General features: G+C 40.3%; 1 protein-coding gene across 1 annotated transcript in view; it reads right to left on the bottom strand.

Moving 5' to 3' along the window:
* Positions 1 to 1,662: 1,662 nt before the first annotated feature.
* BBS9 (Bardet-Biedl syndrome 9) overlaps positions 1,663 to 20,122 on the bottom strand; it is a 363,446-nt gene continuing 344,986 nt past the window's right edge. Inside the window, exon 22 of the mRNA XM_087713067.1 lies at positions 1,663 to 3,820. The gene's annotated coding sequence lies outside the window, so the exon portion shown is untranslated. The remainder of the gene's footprint in view (positions 3,821 to 20,122) is intronic.

Below are 20,122 nucleotides of genomic sequence, written 5' to 3'. Positions count from 1 at the left end.
GGGGAGAGAGAGTAGGTAGGTAGATAAAGGGATAGAGGGAGAGTGAGAAAGAAATAGAGAGAAATACAGTAGATAGGTAAGTGTTTCTGCTGGCCCAGCATTTGATCAATGTAATTCTTATCAATCAGTTAAAGAGCTTTCCAAAAGGAAACAAAAGGTTTTTGCATTCTGCAAACCTTCCAAAAAATGGGCCCGTTTTTTGTCAAAAAAATTGCATGCATAGCCTTATGGAGGCTTATAGAGTGCTGCTGGGGGCAGGGGCAGCAAAAAATGGCCCACTTTCTGCTCATTTCTGCCCTCCCCAGCCCCTAGCAGCTCTCAGTGAAGGGGCGGGGTTTGAGAGGCAAAAAATGCTGTATTCAGTGTATAAGACACACCCCGATTTTCAGCCTCTTTTTTGAGGAAAAAAAGTGCATCTTTTTACTCCGAAAAATATGGTATTTAAAGTAAATACTTAAAATATATAGATATTATTTTAATCCTATCTCAATTTTATTATTTTCTCTTTCTTTTTCACTTATTCCAGGTAAATTTCACATTAAATTGTGAAATTCTTGAAGCAGAGATCTATCTTTATTAATTCTAAACATGCAGCACTTTGATAGTTCTACATATTCTACACTAACTGAATAAAACCAAATCTCTGATTTTTAAATGATTTTTGCCTCATTAAAAATGTTTAGGATTGGATAAAATATATAAAGCTGAGAATTATGCTAATGGTAATCCACTATAAATACCGTATTTTTCTGAGTATAAGACACACTTCCCCCCCCCCAAAAGGGTGAAACTTAGGGTGCGCCTTATACACTGAATGTAGCCCTGCCCACCTGTCAGCCCCCACCTTTTGGCCTCTGCTTCCCAGCAATTTGCCTCCTTGCAGCAAACAGCCTGTTTAAGTTCCAGCAGAGCCTGATTACTACAAGGAGTTGGGCCTCCCAATAATAAGCTGTTTCAGGCTGCAGGCAGGTGGCAATAGGCTATGGCAATCCCTGCAGCCTGAAATAGCTGATTATTGCGAGGCCTGACTATCAAGCTGCTTGTAGTAATCTGGCTGTTCACTGAAAGTGAAACTGGGCTTTTTGCTGTTTGCTGCAAGGAGCAAATTGCTGGGAGGCAGATTTTTATTTTCTTGTGCAAATTAGGCTGTGCTGAAACTGAAACTTGCTGCAAGGAGGTAAGTCAATAACTATGAATGCCTATAGAATGTTTAAATTATTAGACTTATTTTTTAAAGACTGCTTTATCATTATTCTAGACAACTTAACAAAATGAAGACACTTTTTAAAATAAATGCTTGATCTGAAGAGGCCCAGTGCTATTGTATCTTCTTTTAAATAGCAGAGAATAATGTATAATTCCAGAAAGCCACATCAATTTTAACACCATCTGTATAAGAATAGTCTGAAATGTAACAGTGTCCTGTTGTAGTATTAAGATTAGAACCTGACTTAGTCATGTTTGGAGTAGATCTATTTAAATAATTGGGAGGAGTTAGTGTGGCTACCTTTAAGAAAACTTTCTGGCATTAATACACTGCCATAATGTATATTTTTCCAACTCTTTGCTATTTCTATGAGTCAGGCACACATGCACAGAAATGCACTGCAAATAGTGTACTGTACTGTTTGCTGCAAGGAGGCAGAGGCAGAGGCAGAGGCAGATTTTTTCTTATTTTTTAATATTTTTTCCCAGTATAAACATGCATATTTTATGGACAGTACATTGACTGGGTCAAGTCTTTTTTTAGCCACTTAAACAATAGCAATACATATAAATATATCTACTTCAAATCTTCCAACTTCAACAATATTGGTCTCTTTTCATAATCCTTTATCTTTTTTCTAATAGTTCATTTAAACATTAGTAGCATTTGTTTTTGCCCTATATTTATTATGCCCTACTAAGTAATATCATTTAATAATGTTAAACATTACTCATTATATGACCATAACTGTCCTGAATGTGTAGGGTTGCTAATAGCGCCCATTATTAATATTTAATCAATCCCAGGAATATATTTCAAATGCCCCATAATTTCTATTTTTTACTATTTTAAATTCACAATATACTTTAATACATTATTAATGTCATTAATACAATTACATTATCTAATCCTAAATTCCCACCTACTAATCTTTACTTATTGGGGTTTTAACATATTTATAGATAGATATATATAAATTATATATATTGTCTGTTAATGTATAGACTATATTTTATCTATATATATCTTCCCCTTATTGTTTTCCTCCCCAAAAGCTAGGTGCGTCTTATACTTTGGAGCATCTTATACTGCAAAAATATGGTAATTCTGCTGACATTAACATTTAGGCTGTATATATTGTTTTAATTTGAAATACTTAAATAAGTTTATGATTTGTTTCTTTCATTGAATTGTCTGACTTAGAGACTGCTTAGAGTCCCTGTAGGGTCACATTGTAGCTCTGTATCCTAATGGGCTCCAGGACAGCACCCCTGTCTCCCCCATTGTGAAACAAGCTAAATTTGACTGTACTGCGCAGTGCACTGCAAGAGCAGGGGGCAGGCCATGGAGGCAGTAACAGCAAATGTACCGTGATGTAGGCAGAATGCTGTTTTGCGCAAAGGCAAGAGAAACAAGATGGAGCTGGGCTGGGGCGACGGTGCACGTGCCCATAGAGAGGGCTCTGAGTGCTACCTCTGGTATGTGTGCATAGGTTCACCACCACTGCCCTACACCATTTCTGACAAATGGCAGTCCAATCTCTTCTTGAAGTGATGAAACTCCCACAACTTCTGAAGGCAAACTGTTCCATTGTTGTCACTATCAGAAAAATTCTCTTTATTTCTAGATTGAAACTCTCCTTGATCAGTTTCCATCCATTATTCCTTGTCTGGCCTTCAAGTGCCTTAGAAAATTACTTGACCCCTTCCTCTCTGTGGCAATCCCTGAAATATTGGAACACTGCTATCATGTCTCCCCAGGTCCTTCTCTTCACTAGGCTAACTATGCTTAGACTAGACTAGCCATGCCTGTAACAATTCATATGTTTTAGTCTCCAGTCCCCTAATCATCTTGGTTGTTCCTCTCTTTTTCTAGTGTCTCAGCATCTTTTTTATAGTGTGGTGATCAAAACTGGATGCAGTATTCTAGTTGTGGTCTTACCAAGGCTTTATAGAGTGGTATTAGTACCTCACTTGATCTTGATTATATCCCTCTGTTAATGCAATTTAGGATTGCAGTGCATTTTTTGGCTGCCACTGCACACTGTTGTCCAATAAGACTCCAAGATCCATTTTACAGTTACTGCTATTAAACCTGGTTTCACCCAGTGTATATGTGTACTTTTGGTTTTTCTTGCCTAAGTGTAAGACTTTACTTTTCTCTACATCGAATTTCATTTTGTTAGATAGGGCCCAGTGTTCAAGTTTGTCAAGATCCATCTGGATTTTGAGACTATCTTCCAGGGTGTTAGCTATTCCTACCAGCTTAGTATCATTTGCAAATTTGGTAAGTTACCCTTCTGTTACCCTCATCTAAGTTGTTTATAAAGATATTGAAGAGTACTGGGCCTAAGACAGAAACTTGTGGTACCCCACTGCTTACTTCCCTCCATGTAGAGATATTTGAGAAGTATTTTGCAAAATTTGGGAAGTACATATTAGTCAGAAAAGTGTAGCTCAGCTTATAACAGGTATTGTTGCTACACAGATGCTAAAAATACTTAATGAGTCTAAAATTTTATTCTTCAATTATATGCACAAAATTTGTAAAAGTTCATTTTTATAATGACATTACATATACTCCAGGCTCCAGTACTGTTTCTTTACTTAGTCTCTGAAATAAAGAAAAAAAGAGGGAAGAATGAAAGAATCTCTTAATTGTTCAACTCAACTCAATGTCTTGCCATTAATTTCTATATTATTATATTTTGAAAATACTGCATTATACAAGGCAATTTTTTCACCATCCTATTAACAACTAAGCATGACAAATGTTACCTCCACATTTCTGTTTGTCCTTATGCATTAGAAACCATTGGTTAAGTATATGAATTCCCATTCTGAATGGGACATACTTCCTTTTAGTTTCCTTGAATTTCTTAAATAACTTTGTTCATAAAGTTCAGTTCAAGTCTTAATGTAAGAATTGAAGTTATTTCACTTGAATTCTAGTTCAACCTTACTTAGATACCAAGATCAGATGTATCCTTTGTCAAGTATAATTCATCTCTTCCATACTTCAAGAATACCATAATTATCTAAAGATCAGCTTAATAATTTTTCAGAAATGTGCATCTATAAATGTCCCTTATGAATTTTGTCTTCCCCTTTACTAAGGCATTATTCCTCAAATATATAATATTTGCTAATTATAGCTTTATATAGAAAAAAAGTAAATAAAGCAGATTCAACTAGTTATTTCAAACAACTATAACTGTTATTGATGCAAAAAATAAAATGGTGTGGGACCAAGTCAAGTAAACTATTATTTTCAATGAGACTGAATGAAGTACCATTTTAAATTTGTACTTTTAACATGATGCTGAAGGTTAAATCAATAAGTTTGGTGGGTTGTCCATAAGTTCAGTAATAAAGTTAGGAAAAGACACAAACTCAGGTTCAGATTAAATATAAATGTTATGTTTTTCTGTTTGTTTATATCTTGCTTTATTATTTTTACAAATAACAAGGCAAACATATCCAACACACCATCCTGCACAACAACCACCTGTGAGGTGAGTTGACTGAGAGAGAATGATTAGCTGAAGGACACCCAGCTAGCTTTCATGCTAAGGCAGTATTTAAACCAGTGGTGGGCTGTAAATTTTTTAACAACTGGTTCTCTGCCCTAATGATTGGCTGGGTGGGCGTGGCCGGGAGGTGAGACAGCACTGAGTCTCCTGCAACATTCTGCCAATCAAAATGGGGCACGGGAGTTAATTACAAAATGTGGGCTTTGCTTTGTGACATCCAGATTCAGCAAGCAAGGGGTGTGAACTACATAGAAAATATATTTTTGTTTGGTTATGAAGAAATATCCCCAAAGTCAAATGTACTTTTAGCTACACATCTTCCCAGCAAAAGCAAATTTTGAGGCTCCAGGTAAAGATGATTCATTTTAGCCTGAATAACCAGTTTGCAATGTTGGAGGTTCCTAAAGGAATGCTGGGAAGCTGTATTTTAAAGAACATTTGAGGGAGGGGTGCAGAGAATAGCCCTTCTCTGCCTGAGGCTGCAAAGACTTGGCACCAATCAAAACACTGTCTGTGAAGCAACTGATCAACATTGACAGGGTAATCCACTAGTATATGAAAATAAGAGCAAACTCCACACCCTTCTAGTACTGATGGTGTCACCTAGTTTGGTAATGAAACATCTGCAAGAAAACCATCAGCTCAGAGAGCACCAAGGACCCACAGTTCAACCCTGAGCCACAAATATTTTTTTCTATCAATAAACTTTTTTTCATTCTAAATCTTGATATGATTTCTATAAATAAGGAATGTAGAATTATAATTGTTGAGTATGTGATCCTTCATATATCAAAAAACAAAAACAAAGCTAAGGGCAAAACAAATAAAAAACAGATTTGAAAAAAGAAAAGGCTCAGGAAAGAAAAAGAGTGAAAGTGTAGGAAAGAAAGAGGACTAGAAGGAAAACCAAAAAGAATGACTTCCAACTTTCTTTGGTACAGATATAAGTACAAATATATCAAACTCTTACTCTAAGATTAACATTTGTCTACATTATTTCCATAATCCCATATCTAATCATCAAAGTCCAAATCAACTTTTAATTTCAGTGTTTCACAAAAAGTCCATTAATAAATCATATTGCTTTAATCACTATTGTTAGGGAAAACACAACTGGTTTATTTAATTGCACCAAACTCTAAATAAAAGAGGAATGGAAAATCGTAAAATGTAGTTGGTGGAAGAAATGTCCATCTGGGTTCAGTGCCAAGTGGGGAAAAAGACACTGAAAACATGGAGGCCACTTGGAATTATGGTTTTAATGGTGGACAGGACCACATGGCTTGAGGTCCTAGGCCAGCGATGGCGAACCTTTTTTGGCTTGCGTGCCATAAGGGGAAGGAGCACAAGGGGGTTGTGCGCGGGTGTGCCGCACCATAATGCAACGCACGACACTCCCCCCAGTGCGCATGCCTGCATGAGAGGCGCTCCCTCCATTTTTTGCATGCTTTTTTCGCCCTCCCCAGGCTCCAGAGACTTTATCGGAGCCTGGAGTGAGCGAAAACAGCCTCCCCCACCCCCCTGAAGCCCTCCGGAGGCTTCACAGACCTTCAGGAGGCTTCCCTGAAGTCTCCGGAGGGCAAAAAATGACCCTATGAGCAAACTGGAAGTCACTTTCGGTTTGCTCGTAGGGTCCATTTAAGCCCTCTGGAGGCTTCAGGGACCTCCGGAGGCTTCAGGACTTCAGGGAAGCCTCCTTAAGGTCCCTGAAGCCTCCGGAGGGCTTAAACCGACCCTATGAGCAAACCGGAAATCCATTCCTGAACTTCCGGTTTGCCCAAAGGGCCATTTTTTTTGTGCTCCGGAGGCTTCAGGGAAGCTCGTGAAGTCTATGGAGGGCCTCCGGGGGGGGGGCAGGGAGGCTCTTTTCTCTCTCCCCAGACTTCTATAAAGCCTTTGGAGCCTGGAGAGGGTGAAAAATGGCTTTAAAAAAGGCTGAACAGGGCAATGCCTCACATGCCCTGACAAATGGCTCTGTATGCCACCTGTGGCACATGTGCCATAGGTTCGCCATTCCGGTCCTAGGCAAAAAGAGGATCACATGCTTCAAAGATGTTGAGTGAAGAAAAAGAAGGGGGGAAGGCGTTGCTGAGTTTTTTATACCCTCTATTCGGCCCCACCTCTGTTTCCTGTTCCTGTGTAAGAAATGTATTCTGATTGGTTGTCAGACTCCCATGGGGCCATGCAGGGGCAACTCTGTAGGCTGTGCTTTGAGTCCAAACTTATTTGCCTTGTTGGCTGATGTAATTTTCCCAAATGCCTTGTGGTGAGTTTCTGTTTGCTAGATGAAGGGGGTAGGTCTTTGTTATGTAGAATAGATGGCTCAGGCCTTAATGACCCATAGACATAGATGGGAGTAGCTGAGTTTCTGCCTCCCTTTTAGAGGAAATATTCTGTCCTTTAATATTTCCTAGGAGACGCGAGTTTTAACTTCCAACAGGTTCTAACTTATGAGCAATCATAATGCAAAATCTTCATTTCCACCCCATCCCACACCAATGATAATGCAAAATCCTCACTTCCACCCCATCCCAGACATTCAATGTGATTTTCTATTATATTTGCAAATGATGGGAATTAATTTGCTTATCTGTGAATAACATGCTATTTAATTTTATTTTCCATATCAATTTTGTTCTCATGTTAATAATTTTGTATCAGAAACTGGGCTGTGGAAGTGGTGGGAAAGCACACATTTAAGTGAAACTGCATTTGGGAAAGTGGTTCCTCCTTTAAGTGTAAAATACGGGGGAGAACCAAAAGAGCTTGGCCTATTTCTTATTCAAGTGTGGAATTATATGCAGATGTATGGCCATGATCTGGTTTCTGATGAAGCTAAAGTGAGAATTGTATTGATGGCTTTGGAGAAAAAAGCAGCAGATTGGATGGTGGGGTTGCACAATGCCAACTCCCCACTTTTGAGAGAATTTAATGGATTTATGGCAGCTTTGAGGAAATGTTTTGATGATCCGCTCACCGAGCGTAGAGCCAGAATTAAATTTACAACTCTCAGGCAGGGGAAACAGTCAGTAGCTGAGTATGTACAAGAATTTCAGAAGCTGTCAGCTTACATGAGGGGGTGGTCTGAAGAAGCATTGCTAGATCACTTTGCTGATGGATTAAACAAAGAGATTTACCAGCAGTGTGTGAACAGAAGACCCCCCCCCCCCATAGATGGCAATCCTGGTATGAAGCAACCGCTGATATGGAAATTGACCTAGCCAAGCTGAATTACAAAGGAGAAGGTGAGGGTGAAGAATCCCCCCCCTGCCAACCCCCCCAAGAATGCCGAAAGGGGGAAAGGGTGGATTTGCAAGCAAACCCAAGCCTTCCGTGTGCTTCCGCTATGGGAAGGAGGGGCATCGTGCCGTGAATTGCCAGGTCAAAATGAGCCAAAATACCCCATCCCCCTGGAAAGAGAAGAAGCTGGAGAAACCTCCCAGCAGGAGAAAAGAACCGGGCCTGAAAGGGGAGGATCCTTCTCAGCGTTTCAACCCTGTGGAAGGAGGAGATGAGACCCCCGGCTCTTCGGAAGAAAGTGACTCTGATGATGCGGAACGCTGGGTAAGTTCCCGCTCGGGGCCCATGACTATCCCAGTTGAGCTTAGAGTGCCCTTTTCTGGTGCGCGGGGAAAAATTGAAGCTCTCCTAGATTCCGTCTTCAGTGAAAAATCTTCAGATAAATTGCCCTCCCACAGACCCACTGATTGCAGCATTGACATTCTACCTGGAGTAAAGTTTCCCAAGCCCCAAATTTACTCAATGACCCCTAAGGAAATGGATGAATTGATAAAAATCATTGACAAAAATTTGGAAAGGGGGTTCATTGAACCAGCTAGACCCCGAGTGGCTCCTCCGCTCTTGTTCAGAGAAAAGAAAGATGGTTCCTTCAGGCTCTTTGTGAACTTTAAAAACCTGAACCGGGTTTGTGTCCAAAATGTCTACCCTTTACCACTAATGAAGGACATACTAGCCCAACTGGGTAAAGGGAAGATTTTCACAAAATTAGATCTACGAGACGCATACTACCGGGTCAGAATTAAGGAAGGGGGTGAATGGAAAACTGTGTTTAATTGCCCTCTTGGTTGTTTCCAATTTCGAGTTATGCCGTTTGGACTGCAGGGGGTGCCAGCTGTTTTCATGCAATTAATTAATGAGGTTTTACATGATCACCTTTACAAAGGCGTGATGGTCTATCTGGATGATATCCTTATTTACACAGAAACACATGAAGAACACGTGAAGCTTGTTCACAAAGTACTCAAAAAGCTCCGTGCAGCAGAACTGTATGCTAAATTATCCAAATTCGAATTTCATCAGGAGAAGGTGGACTATCTGGGGTATCGCATCTCCAACAAGAGGATAGAAATGAACTCAGCAAAGGTCAAAGCAATCACCGAATGGGCGGCTCCCCGCACACGTAAGTAATTGCAAAGCTTCTTAGGTTTTGCTAATTCCTATCGTCAATTTATTCCTTCTTTTGCCAAGATTGCTTTGCCAATTACAAACCTCCTGAAATCTAAAGGGGGGGGGGCGAAACCCAAACCGAGTAAGCCCTTGAACTGGACTATGGAATGTCAGGCTGCATTCGAGAAATTAAAATGCCTGTTTGCACCTGAACCAGGCCTGAAACACCCGGACATGGATTCACCTTTTGTAATCCAGGCAAATGCTAGTGATGTTGCAGTGGGGGCAGTGCTACTTCAGGGGAATGCACAGGGAAAGTTGCAACCCTGCACTTACACCTCTCGAAAGCTAACAGAGACTGAGAGACGATGGGCTATTTGGGAAAAGGAAGCTTTTGCTGTCCGGTGGGCCTTGATGACCTGGCGTCATTTTCTGGAGGGGGGCGAAACACCCTTTTGAGGTATGGACTGATCACAAAAATTTGGAGGCATAAAAAAAACCCCCAGAAACTATTCCCTAAACAAATGAGATGGGCACAACATTTCAATAGATTTAATTTCACTTTGAAATATATCCCAGGAAGGAAGAATTTTATGGCTGATGCTTTGTCCAGACTTCCTCATTATAACAGTTCAAAGCTGAGTGTTGTCCAACCTGTCATGCCAATGAGGAGCCTGGCCGTTCCTGTTGTCACCAGAAGCCAGAAAACTTCCAATTTGGGAGTCACTCAAGACCTCGTTACAAAGTTCAAGGAAGCTATTGAAATTGATGAATGGTTCCGCCAACATACGGATGAATGCACCATGAAGGATGGCCTGGCTTGGATTGGGGCTAAATTATATGTTCCCGCAACTATTAGAGCCATGGTCCTTCAACGTGATCATGACTCTTGCATGGCCGGACATTTTGGTTTTGTGGAAACCCTGCATCTCATCAAGAGGCAATTTTGGTGGCCCTCATTGAAAAAAGACATTGAGTCTTATGTGGCTAGTTGCCACACTTGTGCTGTGGCAAAGCATCCACCAGGAAAACCTCAAGGATTGCTCCAGGCGGTAGCTCATCCCGAGGCACCGTGGAAGGAGATCTCTATTGATTTCATTGTTGAATTGCCAGAAAGTCAAGGAAATACAGTGATTTGGGTTGTTACTGACTTGTTCTCCAAGCAAGTTCATTTTGTTCCTTGTTCCAAGATCCCGTCTGCTAAATCCTTGGCTAAGTTGTTCATTACATATATCTATCGTCAACATGGGGTACCGGACCGCATCATCTCGGATAGGGGGGGGTCCAATTTACCTCCTTGTTTTGGAAGGAGTTTTTGAAGTTAATAGGCTCCGCCCAGGGCTTAAGCTCCACCCACCGCCCTCAAACTAATGGTGCGTGCAAGAGAACTAATTCTGTACTGGAACAATATCTCCGATGTTTCATCAATTACCAACAGGATAATTGGGTAGAATTGTTGCCTCAAGCTGAGGTGGCGTATAACAACTCGGTTCACAGCAGCATCGGGTTTACGCCCTTCAGGGTGGTGTACGGATATGATTTTGTGCCTATCCCTGAAATATCTCGGGAAAAACCCCAAGTGCTGTCCCTTTCCGAGTGGAGTGACCAGCTCCGAGAGATGTGGCCTTTGGCTTACCGGGTGCTGGATGCTGCACATCAAGCACACAAGAAACGAGGATAAAAAGAGGGCAAAGCCAAAGGAGTATAAATTTGGTGATCGTGTATATTTATCCACCAAATTTCTTCAGACCTCTCAAGTATGTTGGCCCGTTCCCGATTATCAAGGTTATCAACCCTCTGTCCGTACGTCTGGAACTGCCTAAATAGCTCAACCGTGTCTACCCAGTGTTTCATGTTAATCTCCTGAAGCCGGAACGCACTTCTCCATTGCGGGCTCCTTTGGCGGCTCCACCTGCCCCACTCCTGATTGAGGATGAGCAGCATTTTGAGATTAAAGAAATTTTGGATTCAAGGAAACATAGGAACCGTATTCAATATCTTGTGGCATGGAAGCATTTCCCTCCCTCTCATGCTGAATGGGTCGATAAGTCCCATGTACGGGCTCCTCAACCTCTTCGTAAATTCTACTCTGCCAACCAGACAAGCCTTGACCTCGAATGATTTCTCTTTTATTTCCCCTTCCCTTTTTCTTCTATGTTATGTTGTTCGTCTGTTTGTCTGTGTTCTTTCGTTTCTGCAGGGGTGATCGTCCTTTTTCTGGAGGAGGGCCGGCTGTCAGCCTCTGTTTTGCTGCTTGTTTTCGACTGCCATTGAAACAGGGAGGGAGGGCATGGTAATTGGGTGAGGGAAATAATTTGTACAGGAGGACTATTACTTGGGAGTTGTTCTCACCACTCATTTGCGCATGTGGAAGGAGGGGAGTTTCCCACCAAGGCCAACTGTCCAGCATTCCAACCTGATGATGATTTTTGAAGATGTCTCCCACCTGGCAGCTGTGGTGATATACGATTGGACTATGGATTGGGGTACCAAGGGGAGGGGAATGAATCATGTATTGATATCTATTGCTTTCATGCTCTTTTGCTCCAGATCCAGCTTTGCTTAGCTTCTCATCATTTATAATCAGTAAAAGTACACTTAATTCTACAAAATGGAGTCGAGTGGTTTCTTTCTTGGTTATTAAGTGAAGGAGCCGTGACAGATACATTATGACCCATTTCTAGCTATATACACAATTTTTTAGAAATCAGTGAATAAAAAATAAAATAGCTCCCTAAACTTAGGGAGACAAATGCATTTTAATACATACTTGATCTTTTCAATGCCCACACAACAATACCTTTCAGACCTCAATGGTGTGGTTTACAAGTATTTGGGATTTGATCCATTCTGTAATCTCAAAGCAAATAAAGTAAACGAAGCCCAAAACATTAAAAGAAAAAAGTAGTGTTAGATTAGGAATATGGTTCTAATTCTGCAGACATAAAACTAAGTGAATTCAAGCCAGTTTCATGTCATATCTCTGCCTTCCCCACATCATTGTTATGCTAGTTAAAGGGCGGGACCCTCTAATAGAAATATTTCAATCTCCATGAAGGAAGCGATTAAAATGTAATAAATTAATAAGGACCCTAATGATATGGAAATAGTTGACTGAACCCAAAGGAAATACTATAATAATTGATACAATTTAGATAGCTGATAATTAAAGAGAAATTTATTGCTAAGATTTCAGTAGCTTACTTGTAATGCCTGTTGCTACTGATGAAATCTGTAATCTCTAGCGTTCCTCCTACACACAAGTTGTAAAGGGCTTTCAAATTAAACGTTTACCTTGCATATCTATAGTAATGATGATATGCATTTGTTATTAAAACATGGACATATTTCCTTGATATAGCACAAGATTTCTGTTTTTTACAAAACAATGACTTCTGATTAATCGTTATCCTTAGATTATAGTCATGTATGATAGCAATACACAGAGTTGTATACATACATCAGTTCTGCGCATCATTTATATACATCTTAGACTACTGCTAATGTTTTCACTGCATCAGGCATTTTTGCAGTAGAATTGTATTTATTTGCTTTACATACTGTACAGTCCCTGATCTTACAGATTTTTCCCTGGTTTCATAAAACAGAAATTTGCTCCACAAATGAGATCTTAGTACACATTATAAAACTATGGTTGAACACAATTGTTCTTCTGTAGAATTCCACCCACAAGACAAATATGTTTGGTATATTTAAATCAAATTAAAAACAGAATAAAATACACTTACATGGAACAATCCCACATCAATGAAAAACATGTAGCAACAATCAACACTTCAGCTATTCAAATGTGTTACATACTACAATTATACATGTTTCATTTATTGAGATGGCTTATGAGTTTTCTAGTACTTACATATATATATCATTTTATATATATCATTAACTATTAAAATAGATTTTTCCTATTTCATTTATTATTAATTTTCACTGCACATCAGTGGTGGGTTTCAAAAAAAATTAGAACCTATTTTGTAGGTGTGGCCTGTTTTGTGGGAGTGACTCAGCGGTCATGTGACTGGGTGGGAGTGGCTTGGCAGTCATATGACAGAGTTGGAAGGGACCTTGGAGGTTTTCTAATCCAACCCCTGCGGAAGGATGAGATGAAACCCTATACTATTATGGACAAATTTCTTCTTAAAAACCTCCAGTTTATAAATACGCACAATTTTGGAAGGCATCCCATTTCTCTAATTCTCTAATTGTTCTGTCAAGAAATTTCTCATTTCTAGGTTGGATCTGTTTGATAAGTTTCCATCTCACAGATCCGTCTCACAGTTACTTCCAGTTGAGCCAGGCACCACCTATTCTATACATTTTTTTTCTCTGTGTAAAATCTTACTTTACTCTCCATTAAATTGCATTTTTGGTGAGAAATGATGTTCTACAGGGATATTCAGTTTACTACAATGATTTTTGAAAACTGCATTAAAGCTTGAAGAATACACCTCTGCTTGTACTGATAAAGATTATTCTTTTTTAAAGAAATTTTTTATTTACAAACATACAAAATACACACACAGAGAGAGAGAACTTAGACGTATACTACATTTATACAATACAGTACAAACAAAAACTTCCTGTTCCTTCTAATAGCAATTTCAAATCGATACAATTTTCTTTATGTTATTTTCCCTTCTAATATATTTCATTTGCATTTCACCATTTTTAACCCTCTTATTTTACTCATCTATCTGCTATATTGGGTGATTACCTCTAATAAATTTAAATTCGCTTGAGTACATACATACGTACATACATACATACATACATGCATGCATGCATGCATGCATGCATGCATATATATGTTAATTCTTCTTAACTTCCATTTTTGGGCTTTATTGGCTTCTTTCATTGATCCTTGTTTCTTTCCTTCATCTACCTATACTATTTTTCCCATATCTGATAATATTTTGTTTCTTCTTTTCCCTGGATTTCTTTTGTTAATTTGTACATTTTGGCACAGTCCATAACTTTTCTTAATATTTCATCTTCACTTGGTATCAATTTATTTTTCCATTTCTGAGCGAAGGCAATCCTCGCCACCATAATTGTGTGTAAAATTAAATCCTGGATTTCTTTTTTATATTTTGTTGTCATTATTCCTAGTAAAAAATCTTCTGGTTCCCAATTAATTTTGACTCCTGTTATTGATTCTAGCCAATTTTTAATCCTTTTCCAATACTTTTTAGCTTTCTCACACGTCCACCATATGTGATATGTTCCGTGTGTTAATTCACATTTCCAACATTTTGGTGAAATATTTACTGAGATTTTTGCTAACCATGCTGGTGCTAAGTGCCACCTGTAAAACATTTTGTACTGGTTTTCTTTGTATACAACCGATAGTATCATTTTTAAATTTGGCCCCCCAAATTTTTCTCATTTATCTAATTCAATATTGTACCTAAAGTTCTGTGCCCATTTTACCATTTGTTCTTTCACAATTTCTTCTTCCATTTCATACTTCAGAAGAAATTTATATATTCTCCCTATCATCTTTCCTTTTGTGCTTTGGATTATTTTGTCTAATTTGTGTGGTTCCATTTGGATGGCGTATAATTTAGTATCGTTATTGTGTTTAGCTTTGATTTGCAAGGAGGTTAGCCAGTCAACTTTCATGTTTTGTTCTGCCAATTCTTCGATTGTTTTTAAATTTCCCTGTCCATTAATTAAGTCTTTGTATCTTAACTCTTTATTCAAATCTGTAAAATTTGGGTGCGTCATCCTTTCTGTCGGGGATAGCCTATTTGGGATTTTCACATAGTGGATTTTTTAAATTTTGAGCCAGCTTTGCAATAACGTGTTTCTAATTAGATGTTTTTGAAAGTATCTGTGCATTTTATTTTTATCATACCATAGGAATGTATGCCAACCTGCTTGCAGATCATGGCCTTCTAAGGTCAAGATTCTTTTATTTTTTAACTCTATCTAGTCCTTCACCCATGTTATTGTTACTGCTAGTGCGTATAACTCCCAGTTTAGTAATGCTAAGCCTCCTTTCTCCTTGCTATCTTGATTGACTTTAGTTTAATCCTCGTTTTTCCTCCTTGCCAGATGAACCTAGTTTGTTTAATTCCTGAAAGAAAGTTTTACCAGGATTTATAGGTGCGGCTTCCAACAAAAATAAAATTTTCGGTAAAATATTCATTTTAACTGTGGCTATACATCCCATTAGCTGAATATTTTTCCAACTTTCTAAATCTTTATTTGTGTCACTAGTTTATTATAATTATTGTCTTTAATTGTAGAACACTTAAAGATTATTCTTTTTCAACATTAAAGCATACAGTCAATCAAATATTTCCAATCCTACAATTACAAACACATTAGAAAGGCCTTTAGTGCTTTTAATGGATGTTTTACCATTCTTTATCTTCTCCTTTAATTATATCTTTTGGCTTTATTTTTTTTTCTTGGGCCTTATTGCAATATTTCAAAATTCTCACAGATCCTTCACAAAGAACCAGTTCTTATTTAACTGGAATACAAAACAATTTTTCCAGTCTGGAATTCCTTGACTCACACATACACCACTCAGCTCCTCAACACTTCTCACTGTTTTCCTTTCTGTTTTGTACAGAAATGTGCTTCTCTTTTATTGCTCATTTTCAAATTAACAGGTCAGCCGATTTGGGGGAGAGAAGCAGCTTCTCCTTTCTCATGCACAAGCCTGACAGAGGACAACTGCCCCTTCCCCTTTCTCGCTCCCTCTTTCTTGTTCCACTGCAGCATCTGGAAAAATGCACAGGTGGGGATAGGCACCCCACGGCCTTTTAGGGAAAACATGAACGTACACACTACACACACAGCCATCTCGAAAGTCCGCTGGTGGATGCCTTAAAGAAAACAGACCCGGGAGTTGCTCCCGGATGGTTCTTCCTTTCTTAAGCAATTTAAGAGCGTTCCCACCATCTTGCAGGCTTCCTTCCCTGCTTTTTCTTTTCTTTTTCCTAGCAATCTATTGTGGACAGACAAGCAGAGCTCCAAGAGGGATGGGGACCCAACTTCAACCATTTTTTTAAAAAAAGAGGGTGCAGTCCAGAGACCATGCAGCCTGCTCCTCCCACCCCAAAAAGAGCCTCCTGTTGATCTTCCCTCCAGAAAAAGGAGCAAAGGAAGACAATCGAGGGAATTCCCTCAGATTCTCCTCCGCTTTGCCCATCACCCCCTCCTCGCATACCTCTTTGGGATGCTGGGCTTCTTGGACCCCTTTTCTCCTTGCCTCGCAACATCTGCTCTGATGGCAATTATGGCTAAAAGCAAATGGTCATTGGATGCTGCGGCTCTCCCTCCCTTTTGCAGAAACTCCTCTTGCTGCAGAATTGGGACTGCTCCCTCTTTCCTGGCTTTCAGCTTCCCTTTTCCAATTATCTTCTCCTTCCCCCCTCCTCCCCCATGCACAGTCTCAGTTGCTGTTTGGAGGGGGGGGGAGATTTCTGGTTTTGCAGGGCTGAAAGGAAAAGGGGAAGGAGGAAGAGGCCCTCCAAGGCTGCCCACCCCTTGGTGTTTTTGCAACCAAATTCCCCCCTCCACAAACAGAGGACCCCTCCACCCGAATACTGTGGGACAGAGCAGGTTGGCCCCATAACTGGGCAATGTGTGGGCTGCAGCAACTCCGCTCTGAATGGAGAGGGAGGAAAAAGTTGGGATTCTCCATGCTGCTGCAGCCCTTATCCTTGAATACTTCAATGGCAGAGAGAAGCCGAACTTTCCCCCTTCCATTCACAGAGGAGCTGCTGCTCCCTTTATGCCTCCCCCTGGGCCCCTCCCTCCTGGGGGTCAAAGTACCTGGAAGGGACAGGCAGGCTGCCACAACTCCTCTGAGAAGACTTTTCTGAGAATAGAAAGTGCTCCGGTCCGGCTGCACCCGAGCTGGTGGAGCGCTCGCCTGCTCAGAGCACCCGTGCGGCTCACCTGCACTGGCTGTCTCCATGGTGATGGCCGGGTGGTTGTGGGTGCCCTTTGCAGGCGGGTGGTTGCAGGCGCTCCCCCTGAATGGAGGGAGAAGAACTTTTTTCTTCTCCTTCCATTCAGAGTGGAGCTGCTGCAGTCTCTCCCCCCACACATTGTCCAGTTATGGGGCCAGTCTACTCTGCCCCGCAGTATTCGGGTGGAGAGGGTCCTGTTTGAGGGGGGGGGTGAGATTTGGTTGTAAAAATACCATGGCTTGCATAATTCAGATCTTTGTAGGATATCATCATTGCATGTGAATATCTTTCCAAAGTCTTCATGACTACTCTATATTTTTTATAAATTTTTATTTTAAACACATAAGCACATCAACAAAAACAAACACATGAATTAAAAACAACATAAGAACATTAAGTTCCATCGCATATCATACAGCAGTTCCGAATCCGTTTCTTTGCAGTTAGTGTTTTCCTTCTATAAATTTTTATCTTGCGTTCATAATCTCCTTATTCGTTATCCTTTTTTATGTACAATTCTTTATTTATTTATACTTAGTTACTTATGACCAAATATTATTTACCTATATTGTGCTTTATATTCTTACTGTCATTTATTCTCTTACATACAGTTATAGGTATACATTCACACAATTATTCTTTTTCTTTGCCATTCTTATATTATTATTATTCCATTTAAAAGGTTATAAGGTATAGTTTGGAATGCTTTGTTTACCATCCTTCGCACCTGCTATGACACCACCTTATTTTCTCTTTCTTTTCTTTTCTCCCTCCCTTCCTTCTCTACTTTCTTCCTTCCTCCTCTCCTTCCTCTTCTTCCTTCCCTTCCCTTACCAACAATTTAGCTAACGTTCTACCACTCAGGCTGGGGGGTCAAAATTTATACCCCTCAGACAGGGTCCGCAACTTGGGAGTCCTCCTGGACCCACAGCTGACTTTTGACCATCATTTGTCAGCTGTGACCAGGGGGGCATTTGCCCAGGTTCGCCTGGTACGCCAGTTGCGGCCCTACCTGAATCGGGAGGCCCTCACAACAGTCACTCGAGCCCTTGTGATCTCTAAGCTGGAATACTGCAATGTGCTCTACATGGGGCTGCCCTTGAAGAGCATCCGGTGACTTCAGCTAGTCCAGAATGCGGCCGCGCGAGTGATCGTGGGCGCACCACGGTTCGCCCACATAACACCGATCCTCCGTGAGCTGCGCTGGCTACCTGTTGATCTCCGGGTGCGCTTCAAGGTGCTACTCACCATTCATAAAGCTCTCCATGGTAGTGGATCTGACTATTTGAGAGACCGCCTTCTGCCAATTACCTCCCTTCGTCCCATCAGATCGCATAGAGTAGGCCTCCTCCGAATTCCATCCGCCAGTCAGTGCCGACTGGCGACTACGCGGAGGAGAGCCTTCTCGGTTGCAGCTCTGACGCTTTGGAATGATCTCCCCATGGAGATTCGTACCCTCACCACCGTCCAGGCCTTCCGCACAGCCCTCAAGATCTGGCTATCCCGTCAGGCCTGGGGATAAGACCTGTACTTTGCCCCACCCGAATGCTGAATGAATGTTGTGTTTTATCGGTTTATTTTTTTTATTCACATCTTTTTTCTTCTTGTGTTTTGTCCTACACTCCCTTCCCATTAATTGTAAGCTGCCCTGAGTCCCCTCAGGGAAAAGGGCGGCCTATAAATTTAAATAAAATGACTAAAAAAAAAAAAATGACCTCTCCCCTACTCCTACCCTTTCTTCTCCTTCCTACCCTCTCTCCTTCTCTTTCTCTCTCTTCCTCCCTCCACTCCTTTCCATTCCTTTGTTCCTCCATTCTCTACTTCCTTCTTCCCCTCCTTTCTTTCCTTCTTCCCTTCCTTTCTTTTTCTATTGTTATAGGTGTCTTTTTCAAATCTCAGTTTATGTTTTCTTGGGGATGGTATTTCCACAAGCCCGTTTTTGTTTCATATCATTTCCTTTTTTCTCTATCATTCTACAGTCTATATGCCAGCTATTGTTCTGATTTGATTTCACCAATCATGACCCCCTTGTTTACTCATAACTATTTTTTTGAGTGTTGTTCTATTCTTTCATTGCTTTTTATTTCTTTGCTCCATCCATCTATACCAATTATCCCATATCTGGTAGAATTCTGATTCTTCCTTTCCCTGTATTTCTTTCGTTAATTTATCCATTTCGGCACAGTCCATAATTTTTCTTATTATTTTATCTTCATTTGGGGTTAGTTTGTTTTTCCATTTCTGGGCAAAAGCGATCCGTGCTGCTGTAAGTATATGTAGTATTAGATATTGTATTTCTTTTTTGTATTTCATCGACATAATTCATAATAGAAAAACTTCAGGTTTCCAATCTAATTTAACCCTAGTTATTGCTTCCAGCCAATTTTTGACCCTTTTCCAGAATTTTTTTTGCCTCTTCACAGGTCCACCATAAATGATAACATGTTCCATTTTCTGAATCACATTTCCAGCATTTTGGGGAGCTATTTGTTGAAAATTTAGCCAACCTTGATGGTGCCAGATGCCATCTATAAAGCATTTTGTACTGGTTTTCCTTGTATAGAACTGATAGTGTCATTCTTAAATTTATTCCCCAAAATTTTTCCCATTTGTCTAGTTCAATGTTATAGCCAAAGTTCTGCGCCCATTTTATCATTTGTTCTTTCACAATTTCCTCTTCCATTTGATACTTCAGGAGGACTTCTGGGTGGTGACGTTGTTGTGCTTAGAGCGGGGTAAAGGAGCTTTCCTAACCCCTAACTCTAACTTCTTCATTTGGGCTCACTTTTGGAGCACTGTTGATCCCAAAGAGACCAGCAGATCAAAGGGGATACTCTGTAGACGCTGGGGTCATAAGGCAAATCCCCCCTGCGGATAGGAGAAACCCTCTAAACGGACGAAGAAATATCCTACCATTTGGTTAGGACCTGAGCAATGGCAGCCGCATAGAAGGAAGAAACAGAGATAGAAGCAGTTGAAATCGGATACTTGTTATTATTGCTGACAACCCAAAGAGGAAAGCAA

This window comes from Thamnophis sirtalis, unplaced genomic scaffold (assembly GCF_051295495.1).
Source record: "Thamnophis sirtalis isolate CommonGarterSnake01/CBP01778 unplaced genomic scaffold, rThaSir2_p1.2 scaffold_4, whole genome shotgun sequence".
Classification (NCBI taxonomy): Eukaryota; Metazoa; Chordata; class Lepidosauria; order Squamata; family Natricidae; genus Thamnophis; species Thamnophis sirtalis.
Note: the sequence above shows the minus strand (reverse complement) of the source record. Positions and strands in the feature narration are given on the sequence as shown.